The sequence below is a fragment of the Procambarus clarkii genome, chromosome 68, assembly GCF_040958095.1.
Source record: "Procambarus clarkii isolate CNS0578487 chromosome 68, FALCON_Pclarkii_2.0, whole genome shotgun sequence".
Lineage (NCBI taxonomy): Eukaryota > Metazoa > Arthropoda > Malacostraca > Decapoda > Cambaridae > Procambarus > Procambarus clarkii.
Genome location: NC_091217.1, coordinates 1509727 through 1523239, shown reverse-complemented (window position 1 = coordinate 1523239; position 13513 = coordinate 1509727).

Genomic DNA, 13513 nt, shown 5'->3' with positions numbered 1-13513 from the left:
TCAACCCCCGCAAGCACCACTAGATGAGTACACACACACACAGGTAATATCGTAGCGTGTGGTTGTTCTGACCACCAAGACAAAGGCCGCCACAAACAGAGCAGCGCGCTTATCAACCTCTCTACCCAAACACAAATCAGTAAATTACACAGGTCTGGCGCGGGAACTAATTGACAAGGGCGGACTCAAAGCCCTAGTAACAGAGGGGCTCGCTAAACCCAGCCCTACCTTGATTTAGGGCTGAGGTGAGGCTATCTGCAGGTCTTGCTCTCAACAAGATTTTCTTGTAGGATAGAGCTCTAGCTCCTAAGCTCCGGTTTTTTCCGTTTCTAGTCACTTAATGCAGTGACTTTTACCTTTCACGTTCCTACCTTGAGGTGCTTCCGGGGCTTAGCGTCCCCGCGGCCCGGTCGTCGACCAGGCCTCCTGGTTGCCGGACTGATCAACCAGGCTGTTGGACGCGGCTGCTCGCAGCCTGACGTATGAGTCACAGCCTGGTTGATCAGGTATCCTTTGGAGGTGCTTATCCTTATGCTTATCAGGTATCCTTCCTCGTTGTACTTTTTTCAGTTGGTGATTGAGATCGTCCTCACACACTCTTCTTGCAGGACATTCCACTTTGGCGCAGCTCGGACATCTTGAGATGATCTTGAGATGATTTCGGGGCTTTTTTAGTGTCCCCGCGGCCCGGTCCTCGACCAGGCCTCCATCCCCAGGAAGCAGCCCGTGACAGTTGACTAACACCCAGGTACCTATTTTACTGCTAGGTAACAGGGGCATAGGGTGAAAGAAACTCTGCCCATTGTTTCTTGCCGGCGCCTGGGATGGAACCCAGGACCACAGGATCACAAGTCCCGCGTGCTGTCCGCTCGGCCGACCGGCTTAAATCAATATGGGACTGTTGATTTGCATTGGTTCTTTATTGTAGCTTATATGCATCATGACAATAGTGCTTCTGTAGACTATGCTGTTACCTTGAGGTTGTTCCGAGGATTACTCGCCTCGCGGCCTGGTTACTGATCAGGCCCAGTGATTGATTAGTCTGGTCAATCAGGTTGTTAGACGCCGCTGATCGCCATCTGGCATGTGAATCACAGCCCAGATGAACAGGTATTTTTTGTAGGTGTTCATCAAGTTCTTTTTTTGAACATGGTGAGAAGTAGGACAGTTGTTCCTTATATATAGAGGGAGAGTGTGTTGAAGGCTTGAATTTTCAGTAGAAGGGCTCAAGCTCCTGGTCTCCAGCCCTCCATTCAATCATACCCCGATTCTCCTTATTGGTCACCCACCAGCCCGTTTTTCTGAGCTCTCCCAACGTCACTAAACTGTTGTACTAAGTTGCCCGAACCTAACCTACCGGTGGATCTACGAACAGAAAATAATACATATTACACCAATTTCGCAAGCCGCTGCGATTTTCTAGTGCGACAGTTTTTGGCCTTGGGTAAATATACGTCAAAATGTGATGCATTAATAAGGGTTGCGCCCCTCCTCATGGCCCCACATGGCCCACATGGCCCCACTTGACCCACATGGACCCTCATGGCCCATATGGCCCACATGGGTCCCACTTGGACCACATGGACCCACATGGACCACATGACCCACATGGACCCACATGGACCACATGACCCACATGGACCCACATATCACCCTAGCCCGTGACGCCTCACACATCCGTTACTAATACCACCCCCCCTTCCCCCCAACCTCATCTCCGGACCATCATTCATCAAGCATTTACCTTACCACTGACGAAACCTGTACATCTTTAGGCAAACAAGACGGTTTTCTTGACATTTATTAAACACTTTGAGTTCCTTTGGCTGTAAAGTTTCAAAGTTCGTAAACTGTTGAATACATGTAAACATAGCAGTCATGACTAAGGTAAGATCTACAGGTTTCGTAGGTGGTGTTCCCGAGCCTAATTAGTCATAATTAGTCCGTAATGACTCGTTTTATCTGGAGTTTACAGGTACTAATGAGTGACGTATTAGTGGTAATTACACTTCACAGAATTAATGTCGTTTTAATTATATTCATTAACACTAAACTTGCCAACAAACAGTAGTTTAAGTGCAATGTTCCTTTGGATTACTGGTGCACCTGTTCACCCAAGTACGGTTTCAGTTCTTGGGCCCTACCTCTCACGCTTCAGCCGATTGATGCATAAGTATCCTGAAATCTTTTAGACTGTGTGATATTCATAATTATTTCTTAGGTTTTTGCCTTCTCTTAGATCATTACATTTATTTTCAACTTGGAGAATATTTTGTATGTCGTGATCATATCTATCAAATTCCTTTTCAACGCCAGCCACGTGTTGATGTTTCCTGACAAACACTGCAATGATGTTGATGTTCGATCAATGACCTGCCACAAAATGTATGATACATTTTGATACCCCAAAACAATAGACTACGTTAGCAGATCACAATGAAAATAAATAAAATATTGAACTGTTGTTTTGCTATAAAAGTTAATCTTTTCCTCAGATATGACACATCAAATCACAAGTTTTAATTATACATAATTGCAAAATAATTGCGTATATCATCAATAATTGTTCTATCATCCAACTGACTTGCTTGGTATTGGGCTTGTGGCCAATCAGCTTCTGGAAGGTTATTAAGCCCACCACAACAGCTTACTGACTAACCAGAAAGTATACTGTAGTCCTGATGTCTAAACCCAGGACTAAAATACAAAATACACTCATACAGTAAGTATATAAATATATATATATATATATATATATATATATATATATATATATATATATATATATATATATATATATATATATATACACACACACACACCAAGAAGCAGGAATAACATCTCTTGGTGCATCTGCCAGTTTTCTTTTTTGTGTCACCGTGATCGGGGTTTCTATTTACTGTGTAATATATTTCGTGTGGGGAAACTGTCAAAGACTCTCTACTAGTCTAGGTATTTGCAGTCAGTCTTCCCAATCCGTTGGGTTAACTGGGCAACTTTTGAGAACACCTCGTCACAATATCTGGTGCAACTGTGTGTGTGTGTGTGTGTGTGTGTGTGTGTGTGTGTGTGTGTGTGTGTGTGTGTGTGTGTGTGTGTGTGTGTGTGTGTGTGTGTGTGTGTGTAGCAGTACCTCTAGTCTTGATATGATACTGAAAACGTTCCCACTAAGGCCAACGCAGAAGTGCATGATTCTTCACCCGAGGACTGCACGCCACTGCTAAATGTACTTACCTAAACATATTTACTAAGGGTTTGCAACGCCGAAATGCAGCTCCTGAGCCCCGCCATTCAAGTTATTTGCCGTTTAATGCTCAAGCGCTTAACAAACGCTGGCGCCACGTATTCACGTGGATGTCCAACCCTCTACCTAAACCTTTTTCCCATCACCGCCACTCCCACTACTTCCATCTCCCCGTCAGAGACAGTCAGCCCGTCAGGGACAGTCTCCCCGTCAGCCTGTCAAGAGACAGTCAGCCCGTCAACGCCTTCAGCAGGCCATGTGTGCCAACTTGGCCGTTTATGGCCCTTTAGTTTTCTATAAAGCCTGGCAACACTGCCTTCTCTACATCGTGAAGCATCTCGCTAATGGGTCCTCCCCTTCCCTCCCGCCTCCCGGCACTCCTCCAACCGGACCTGGACCGGTTTTTTTTGTGCCGGCATCAACGAGCGGTTCTGCTATCAAGTCATAGGAGTAGTTCCCCCCGGGATGATGACAACCCAACGACTCATTATCGCGACCTAGGCTCTCTTTATCGCCTTGTTCCTTATACCGCCCAGGACATGTAATAGGTTGCTGCAGGGAGGTTACTGCCTCTAAATGGCTTGTTACCGGCTGTGTGGGTGTGGGGGAGGGAGGGAAGTGGGTGTGGGTGGAAGGAGGGTTGTGGGTGTGGGCGGAGGGAGGGTTGTGGGTGTGGGCGGAGGGAGGGTTGTGGGTGTGGGCGGAGGGAGGGTTGTGGGTGTGAGGGAGGGGGGGTTGTGGGTGGGTTTTGTGGGTGGATGGTGGAGGTGGATAGTTGTGGATAGGTGGCACTTTTTGACTTTTACTTTCTGCGTCCTGTTTCATATAAAGTTGGTTATCGTCACACAGTTTTTAGTGCTATCGTGCTATCCGTTGCAGGTGCATTTAACGTGTTGATACGTCATGGTCACATCTGACGGAGGCTTCCACTTAAGTCTCTGCTTAACACCTCGGTGAATTGCTCGTCTGCCAGGGGCCTGCCAGACTCTATAACATTGCAGACGAGGAGTCACAATAACGTGGCTGAAATATGATGACCAGACCACACACTAGAAAGTGAAGGGACGACGACGTTTCGGTCCGTCCTGGACCATTCTTAAGTCGATAGTGACTCTCACAATCGACTTGACAATGGTCCAGACTTGAGAATCACAATCGACTTGAAAATGGTCCAGGACGGACCGAAACGTCGTCGTCCCTTCACTTTCTAGTGTGTGGTCTGGTCTCTGTAACATTGCTCCAGCAGCTGCAAGAGGCAGGAGCATCCATGACCCTGAGGTTGCAATTCCATGCTTTTTGCAACCTCATGTCTTGGCATCTGCTCAAAGGCTTTAAGATGCTCAACGCTTGCGCTATCGGTCGGCATTTTTTTTCGATTCCTTGATTTGATTGTTGCCGCCGAAGGCGGCTAGTTTATTGTGCACCCCATACTCATCCTGTGAGCCGTTGCGCAAAAGCATTAGAGGGCACAAAAGGTCTTTATCAGACCTCATCTTAGATTATTACATAAACAATTTCTTTCGATTCCTTTACTGCCACATCCGGGCAGTGGAGCTACGTCACCTGTTTGTGTCAAGCCGGTCACCGGAATATAGGTTTCGTCTTCATAGGGTATTTGACACCATACCTTGAGGTTACCTTGAGGTTACCTTGAGGTGTTTTCGGGGCTTAGCGTCCCCGCGGCCCGGTCGTCGACCAGGCCTCCTCGTTGCTAGACTGGTCAACCGGGCTGTTGGACGCGGCTGCTCGCAGCCTGATGCATGAGCCACAGCCTAGTTGATCATCTGTGAATGTCTATTTGTTTACAAATACATATTGATTCATCGTAGGTGCTGAGGGCCTTGGGAAAGAGTGCATGGGCGTAATCTCTTTCGCTTAATCGAAAGTTCGGTGGAAAGGATATCGTAACATATAATCAGATAAAGATAACGGAAAATAATTATCACGCTAAAGCGCCAAATTAAAAAGACTGTACGTAGAATCTATTAGAAATATGAAGAGGGAATCGCTTGGACCATCGGGGATCGAACGCCGACCATAAGTAAGGCCGAGGCCGTACCGATCAGACCAAACAGTTGAGTCAATGAGATTAAAGATACACCTGAAATACGAGACGAAACTGATATCAATAATCAATACAAAATGTATTTATCGTGTCACGATCGAGTCATGGGATGCGTCCATCGCTCTTCAGTGTGTTTGGTAATCCACTCACTAAAAGCAAGCACCAGACCAGGGAGACAACGTAACCCACACAGACACTAAAAAAAGTGTGTGTGTGTGTACGTTTTACACACACACACACACACACACACACACACACACACACACACACACACACACACACACACACACACACACACACACACACACATACACACACACACACACATACACACACACACACACACACACACACACACACACACACACACACACACACACACACACACACACACACACACACACACACACGTACATCCTCTGTGCACATGGGTGGCTGTGTCGGCCTACATGAGTCATCATCCTGAAATTTGGGCCCAATATTAAAGGTTTTGACTTCAGATTCTGCACGTGTGATTTTTAATTTTTTTAATTTCGCTAATGGTTTCTCGATCTGTCGGTGTTCTGGTGTATTGCAGCTGGTCTAAATTTGAACAATTCTTTCTATTTCTCTAAGTAGCTTTCCTTTTTTTGTTCACTTGAGTGTATTTTGAGTATTTATGTGATAAGGTTTCTTCTTATGTAGAGAGAGAAAGCTTTGTTAACTTTCTTGGCATCAGGTGAGAGGAAATACACTAAAACGTCTCCGCCCTGCTGTAAGACTCGAACCCGGGACCTTTCGGTTATGAACCGCCTGGTTTTATATAGTTACTGTTCAGTAGGAGACTGTATTAATGACCTCCTGGAGGTTGTAAAATATGCAGCGAGGTTTTAGGGACCTCGTAGCCTGGTGCATAGCGCACAGGACTCGTAATTCTGTGGCGCGGGTTCGATTCCCGCACGAGGCAGAAACAAATGGGCAAAGTTTCTTTCACCCTAAGTGCCCCTGTTACCTAGCAGTAAATAGGTACCTGGGAGTTAGTCAGCTGTCACGGGCTGTTTCCTGGGGTGTGTGTGTGTGGTGTGGGGGAAAAAAAATAAGTAGTTAGCAAAACAGTTGATTGACAGTTGAGAGGCGGGCCGAAAGAGCAAAAGCTCAACCCCCGTAAAAACACAAAAAACACAACTAGTAAACACACACCTCTAGGACCTAAGGACCCGGGTTCGTTTCCCGGCCGAAGCGGAAACAGATGGACAGAGTTCCTTTCATTCGGATATTCCTGTTCACCTAGCAGTAAATAGGTACCTGGGCGTTAGTCAGCTGCTACGGAATGCTTCTTGGGGATTTGTGTACTCACCTAGTTGTACTTACCTAGTTGTGCTTGGGGGGGGGGGGGTTTGAGCTTTGGCTCTTTGGTCCCGCCTCTCAGGTGGGACCACACGCACTAGGGGACAGAGGCAGAAATTGAGTGCCCAAATTAGCTATAAAGACATTATTTCTAATTTTGTTAGTGTCAGAGTAGTTAATAAATGGAATGCATTAGGCAGTGATGTGGTGGAGGCTGACTCCATACACAGTTTCAAATGTAGATATGATAGAGCCCAGTAGGCTCAGGAACCTGTACTCCAGTTGATTGACGGTTGTGAGGCGGGACCAAAGAGCCGAAGCTCAACCTCAAAGCACAACTAGGTGAGCACACACACACACACACACACACACACACACACACACACACACACACACGCTACTGTGGAGGGGACCTCCACACCCCAGCTCTCATTTGCTGAAATACTTAAAACGAGCCCTGAAGCTAGGTCTGCAGTTAAGGAAGTTGCCATGGAAGTGGCTTCCTCTCAGGAAGCGGCTAGATGTACTAGCCGGCTGATAGAGAGAAATAGAGCAGTAGTAGTAGCAGGCAATAAGGAGCAAACAGGGACCAGACCAAAGGAGCGGAGAGACAAGGACAAAAACATGATTAAAGAGATCCTTAAAGAGGTAAGGATGGAGGGAGCTGAGCAAAATGTTGAAAAGGTTTTCAGGCTTGGAAAGTACAACAAGGACAGAGACCGTATGATAAAGGTGGTTTTCATGAGCGAAATCGCGAAAGAGGAACTATTAGAAAGGAAGTGCTGTCTAGTTGGTGTAGAGAAGTTCAAAAGAGTATTCTTGCAGAGGGATATGACAAGGGAAGAGAGAATGCAAGCAGCAGACGCGAGGAAGGAGCGCAGGGAGAGAGAAAGGAATCAGGGAGCCACACCCCCGATCCCTACAATCCCAGAGGGGAATGGGGAACCCTCCTCAAACAGTGCATTAGCCACAGGGGGAGCCTCGTAGCCTGGTGGATAGCACGCAGGATTCGTAATTCTGTGGCGCGGGTTCGATTCCCGCACGAGGCAGAAACAAATGGGCAAAGTTTCTTTCACCCTGAATGCCCCTGTTACCTAGCAGTAAATAGGTACCTGGGAGTTAGTCAGCTGTCACGGGCTGCTTCCTGGGGTGTGTGTGTGTGTGGTGTGGAAAAAAAAAAAAAAAAAAAAAAAAGTAGTTAGTAAACAGTTGATTGACAGTTGAGAGGCGGGCCGAAAGAGCAAAGCTCAGCCCCCGTAAAAACACAACTAGTAAACACAGGGAGTGCGGCACCACCCCCTCATTCCACCCAACAGACACCCTACCTACCCCAACCCCTGTCAGCCCCCCACTAAGTACCCACCTAAGGCACCCTCCGCCCCCCACCCCTCTCCTCCCACTCACCCCCCTCCTCCCACTCCCCCCTCCCCCCAGGACCTCCCTTCTCCCCCATCCCCCAAGCCCTCCCTTTTCCCACATGCCCTTCCGTCCCTCCCACCCACAAGCCCTCCATTCTCCCCCACCCCCCTAAGCTCCCCACTCTCCCCCACCCCACCTAAACCTTCCCCTCTCCACCACTCCCCAAAACCCTCCCCTCTTCCTCAACCACCTCAGCCTTCCCTTTCCCCCCACGCCCCCCAAGCCCTCCCCACTTTATTGCCCCCCCTCACCCACTCCACCTACCCTCCCCCTCCCCCCCTCACCCACTCCCCCTACCCTCCCCCTCCCCCCTACCCCCCCAAGCCCTTCCTCCTCCACCAGTCTCCCCATACCAGATCCTCCCAGCTCCCGCTCACCCCAGACCCCACAGGTCCCCCCCAGAGGAGAAGCAGAAGAGAGTTAGTTTCAGGGCAATGTACTCGAACATAGATGGGATCACAAGCAAGGCAAGTGAACTAAGGGAAAGAGCACAAGAAGTGAACCCAGATGTAATTGGACTCACTGAAACAAAGCTCTCTGGAATCATAATGAATGCCGTGTTTCCCCAGGAGTACACAATAATAAGGAAAGAGAGGGAAGGTAGGGGAGGAGGAGGAGTGGCCCTACTCATGAGAAAGGAATGGAGTTTTAAGGAGATGGCTATCCCGGGCTGTGAGGGTTTCAGAGACTACATAGCAGGCATCATGACAATGGGAGGACCAAGGATAGTAGTAGCAGTAATATATAATCCTCCACCAAATGACAGAAGACCCAGTCAAGAGTACAAAAGCAACAACATGGCAGTTAACACTATAATTGCGAGGGCAGCCTCTTCTGCCTGTAGAAATAGATCCCACCTGCTCATCATGAGGGACTTCAATCACGGCAGGATTGATTGGGAGAACAAGGAACCGCATGGAGGCGAGGATACGTGGAGAGCCAAACTACTGGAGGTGGCGACTAGAAACTTCTTAACCCAGCATGTCAGTGAACCCACAAGGATGAGAGGAAATGACGAACCAGCGAGACTCGACCTGGTTTTCACCCTGAACGACTCTGACATAAGAGAAATCAGTTTTGAGGACCCAGTAGGAATGAGCGACCACAGTGTATTGGTGTTTGAGTACCTGATTGAAGAAGGGTTATTGAACTCGAGGAGGGATACCGAAACCAAAAGGTTAGCATACCGAAAGGGAAACTATGAGGAGATTAGAAAATGCCTAGCAGATATAGCATGGGAAACAGAGCTCAGGGAAAAGACGGCCCAAGATATGATGGAATACATCACGCAAAAATGCAAGGATGCAGCAAACAAGTTTGTCCCAGTCCAAAAGGAAAACAGTGAAATGAAGATGAGAAACCCATGGTTTAATCAGAGATGTAGGCTAGCTAAGCAGCAAAGTAAAAGGGCATGGAGAAACTATAGGAATAACAAGACACTGGAGAGCAGAGAAAGATACCAGAATGCTAGGAATGAATATGTTAGGATGAGAAGAGAGGCAGAAAGACAATACGAAAATGACATCGCAAGCAAGGCAAAGACTCAGCCTAAATTGCTGCATAGCCACATCAGGAGAAAAACAACAGTAAAGGAACAGGTTATGAAATTAAGGTTAGGGGCAGAAGGATTCACTACAAACGACAAGGAAGTGTGTGAGGAACTGAATAAGAAATTCCAAGAGGTCTTCACCTTAGAGCAAGGAGAAATCCCAGAGATAAGAGAGGGAATAGCTAACCAGGAACCACTGGAAGAGTTTGAGATTACCAGCGGGGAAGTAAAGAAGTGTTTACTAGAATTGGATGTGACAAAGGCTATAGGCCCAGATGGAATCTCCCCTTGGATACTAAAGGAAGGAGCAGAAGAACTGTGCCTCCCGCTCTCCATGGTGTATAACAAATCACTGGCAACAGGGGAACTGCCAGAAATTTGGAAAGCAGCTAACGTAGTCCCGATATACAAGAAAGGGGATAGACAGGAGGCACTGAATTACAGACCAGTGTCCCTAACCTGCATACCATGCAAGATGATGGAGAAGATTGTGCGAAGAAAGCTAGTGGAGCACCTGGAGCGAAAGAACTTTGTAACACAGCATCAACATGGATTCAGGGATGGCAGGTCCTGCCTCACAGGGTTACTTGAATTCTACGACCAGGCAACAAAAATAAGGCAAGAAAGAGAAGGGTGGGCAGACTGCTTATTTTTGGATTGTCAGAAAGCCTTTGACACAGTGCCACACAAGAGGCTAGTGAAAAAACTGGAGATGCAGGCTGGACTGAAAGGGAAGGTACTCCGTTGGATACAGGAGTACCTAAGTAACAGGAGACAACGAGTCAGTGGAATGTAAGGAATCATTCAGAATCTTGTACGCCACATATGTAAGACCAATCCTGGAGTATGCGGCCCCAGCATGGAGCCCGTACCTTGTCAAGCACAAGACGAAGCTGGAAAAAGTCCAAAGGTATGCCACTAGACTAGTCCCAGAACTAAGAGGCATGAGTTACGAGGAAAGGCTGCGGGAAATGCACCTTACGACACTGGAAGACAGAAGAGTAAGGGGAGACATGATCACAACCTACAAAATCCTCAGAGGAATCGATCGGGTAAACAAGGATAAACTATTCAACACTGGTGGGACGCGAACAAGGGGACACAGGTGGAAACTGAGTACCCACATGAGCCACAGAGACGTTAGAAGGAACTTTTTCAGTGTCAGAGTAGTTAACGGATGGAATGCATTAGGCAGTGATGTGGTGGAGGCTGACTCCATACACAGTTTTAAATGTAGATTTGATAGAGCCCAGTAGGCTCAGGAATCTGTACACCAGTTGATTGACAGTTGAGAGGCGGGACCAAAGAGCCAAAGCTCAACCCCCGCAAGCACAAATAGGTGAGTACAAATAGGTGAGTACACACACACACACACACACACACACACACACACACACACTTGTATTGAGGTCTCCCCAAGGTTGAATTACTAACATACTGCAGGATACAACCCCGCAACAATTGCCTAACTCCCGTGTACCAATTTACTGATAAGTGAAGAGAAGCATTAGATGAAAGGAAACATGCTTAACCATTTCCGTTCCACCCGGGAACTGAACCCGGAAACTTCGACTGCGAGTCGAAAACGAAGCCAGTTGTCCTACGAGGCTCTTGTATGTAACTAGGAAGGAAATTCACACTTTTTAGTGAAGCATTCTATACTTACTTATACTTTATACTTAATACAATACATCAACCTATTTCTCATTATCCTCCCCATTACCTTAACTGGCAAGCCTATTAGCGATACTAATATGTAATTAACCTCTGTCTGTCAACGTAGACATCCTTCAATTATTGCATTTCACTGGCCAATTTACACCACTTCTAACTTAACATTCCAGACAGACATCTTCGCTCTAAAACAAATGCATAACGCAAGATAAGACAGATAAGACCTGGTCGTAACTCTGAAGTATTCATGCAAATGAGTGTGAATGACCCGTGAGTGACTCGTGGGTTATAAGCTGCACTGTTCTCTGATATGCCATAGTAAGATTCTCTGATTACATAAGTATACAGAAAATATACAGTCACTCGGGAATATACGAATGGGGGAGGGATGGGGAAGTATATTTTTTCTTGAAGTGGCGTTGGATCTGTCACATGATTCCCGGGGATCCCACTTTAAACTTTTCAAGTTCCGACTCCAGATCCGGTTGATTATTAAAGTTTTTTTTTTACAGCAATACAAGATGGTAGCGAGATATCTCGGCCGCCAGAAAGTTAAGATGAGAGATATCTCGGTTCCAGAAGGTTAAGATGAGAGATATCTCGGGCCCAGAAGGTTAAGATAAGAGATATTTCGGTTCCAGAAAGTTAAGATGAGAGATATCTCGGCCCAAGAAAATTAGATGAGAGATATCTCGGCCCCAGAAAGTTAACATGAGAGATATCTCGGCACCAGAAGGTAAAGATGAGAGATATCTCGGCCCAAGAAAATTAAGATGAGAGATATCTCGGTCCAAGAAGGTCAAGATGAGATATATATCAACCCAAGAAGTTTTAAGGAGATTGTGACGACCTCTGGCAGAATCTGGCAACATAATCTATCTTCGACAGGTAAAACTTTTTTATTCAATTACTTAAAGAGGGTCGACTGCGTGTTTATATTGACTGGAATATAAGCCCCGAGAGGAGTATCTACTCTATACATTGGTGTATACTCTATACATCGGTGTATACTCTATACATCGGTGTATAGAAACTGAGAGGAATAAAGTTCAGTTCGTTGACCAGACCACACACTACAAGGTGAAGGGACGACGACGTTTCGACTTGAGAATAGTCCAGGACGAACCGAAACGTCGTCGTCCCTTCACCTTGTACTGGTCAACTTACTTTAGCCACGTTATTGTGACTCATCGCCTGCAAAGTTCAGTTCATTTATTCTGGACTTGACCCTGTGAGTGGTAGTGAAGAAGCTGACAGAGACACATTACTTACTCAGGAACTGTAGCCCAAATATCTCTACAGTTAAGCAAGTTACAGTCTAAGTTAAGCTAGTTTAAGGGTCAACCGGTGGTTAAACACGTCGTCTAACAACGTGTGTTTGCAAGAGATGCAACTCTGCACGTTAGCTTGCAACTGTGGTGATCCGAGGGCCTCGTGAGGATGCACTTTCTCGGCAATGCAAACTGTTATTGACTTAATCTTGTTAGATGCAGTCGTCGGGCCATTCCCAGGGCCATCAGGGGGGACATTACGTGAAATGGTGTGGGAGGTTCCGAGTACATGATCTCTTCTTCACTATAAACCAGCGATCCTTTAGTGGAGTCGGCTGTGGGGTTTTGTGAGTCGGTTAATATCGTCAGGATGCGCTGGCAGGGGGGGGGGAAGAGGGGGGGAGGGGGAAGTGGGGGTAGGGGGATTGGGGGAAGGGGATTGGGGGGAGGGGAGAGGAAAGGGGAAGGAGTAACGTTACATTTTTTAATATCTAGGTACACCTTCGTTTATCCAATGTTATAAAATCCTTCATGTCACAGGGCGGTTAGTCAGACAGCGGCGTGTAATCAGTAGCCGGCACTGGCACACTTAGGGTGAACTACGAACACGCGAGTTAATAAAGTAATTGCAAAGCTCCAGGTACCTCATATCGGTCAGTCTGAATGGTCTAATGTCTGGACATGCTGCTTGTTCTGTCTGTGCGTTGGTCAGCCACTTGTTTAACCTGACACTGACAGTCTGTGTGCAAATATTGTTTCTATCAAACCTTACGTGTTGCTGCAGTCTGTCCAGTAGACGATTGGCCTGAGTCATCGGTGTAGACACAGTGCTCGTGGGATCTTAAATTTGTGATGGAGGAGGCAATTGTTTCAAGTGTGACAGCTTTGAGAATGGCAAGATTCTCATTACCTTTCTTGGTGACAGGTGTGTATGATACTTGAACGGTGCGGTACAGATAAAGAGG